The sequence below is a fragment of the Elephas maximus genome, chromosome 3, assembly GCF_024166365.1.
Source record: "Elephas maximus indicus isolate mEleMax1 chromosome 3, mEleMax1 primary haplotype, whole genome shotgun sequence".
NCBI classification, from domain to species: Eukaryota; Metazoa; Chordata; class Mammalia; order Proboscidea; family Elephantidae; genus Elephas; species Elephas maximus.
The window spans coordinates 139,847,490-139,848,825 of record NC_064821.1 but is presented as its reverse complement, the minus strand read 5'-3'; the positions used below and the strand labels follow the sequence as shown (position 1 = coordinate 139,848,825).

The 1,336-nt window shown below is 48.4% G+C and overlaps 1 non-coding gene across 1 annotated transcript; it reads left to right on the top strand.

The window, feature by feature from the left end:
* Window positions 1-930: 930 nt before the first annotated feature.
* Window positions 931-1,003, top strand: TRNAK-CUU (transfer RNA lysine (anticodon CUU)). The gene has a single exon. It is a non-coding gene; the product is annotated as a tRNA-Lys (tRNA).
* Window positions 1,004-1,336: the final 333 nt, after the last annotated feature.

The following is a 1,336-nucleotide window of genomic DNA, read 5'->3' as shown; positions in this document are numbered from 1 at the left end:
GGCCTCAGTAACTTCGGTTCAAATCCCAGTCGCGATATGTAGTTGAGATTTCCTTTCACAGTTCAGTCTTTTAAAAGTTGTAATTCTGCTTTTGCTGGAGGCAGCTTCTCAGGAGTGCAGTCAAAGAATTGGTGAATAATAGTTTCCACCAGCCATACGTAGAGACGCTTCAAGGCAAAATGAAATCCGCGGAAGCAGTAACCAAGGCTGCAAAGACAGTCTCCTCCACATTCACGGGAGCAGCGGAGAGGACCTTTCTAGAGGATGACCCCGGAGCTCCAACCTTTCAGAGGTTGGAGATCTGAACGCTTGGGGGACAGGAGCCAAGGACCTCGCGAGCAAGTATGCATGAGGCCCTGAATCCGATCTGAGTTTAAATCTCGGTGGGACCTTTATTCGCAAAGAATATGCTCTTTTACTCGGTCCACACAAAATTTCAGTATTTAAAGACAAAATAATGCTCCCAAATATATAGGACCTACTGTCCAATAACGCGTCGCCTTCTGCCCCCTCCTCCATCATGGTTTAGGGGAGAAAAGGGTTTGGGACCGGGAAGACGGAGCTTGGGCTGCAGCGCCAAGGTCCCAGGAGCAAGTTTCCGCTGTCCTCCTGCTCCCGGCGGTTGTTTGCGGCACTCATCTCCTTCCTTCGCGCTCTTCCGGAGCCTGGGTTCTCGAAACCCGGTTCTCAGAGTGACCAGGTCCAGAAGGAATTTTCGGAAATATCAGGGTTTCGGGACTCTTGATTCTCACGTCCGGTGAGTCCGTCGGACCCTGCACAAACTCTGTCTTTGAGCCTCGAGTTTTTCAGTGGGAAAAGGTAAAGACTGCGTCCATGAATTTGTAAACTCAGGGATTACTTTCACACTGAGTAATTATGACTTTAGCTTCAAAGACAATGAAAATTATGTAGAAAGGAAGGAGCTGCGGTGCCCGACTAGCTCAGTCGGTAGAGCATGAGACTCTTAATCTCAGGGTCGTGGGTTCGAGCCCCACGTTGGGCGGGTGCTTTTTATACTCCCTTCCATTGTTACAGAATCTTCTCTAGCCGCTTACCAAGAGAATAAACAAAAGGGAAGAAAAACCCATTGCCATCCAGTGAATTCTGACTTATAGCGACCCTATAGAACACAGTAGAACTGCCCCATGGGGTTTCCAAGGACCGCTGGTGGATTTAAACTGCCAACCTTTTGATTAGCAACTGAGAGGTCTTAACCACTTTGCAACCCAAACTCCACCAACAGAATTAGGAGCTTCTACATTGTCAGTTGCTGCCAATGAGACTTCCTCTCACTTACTTTGGAATTGTTATTAGGAGGGACCACTCCCTGGTGACT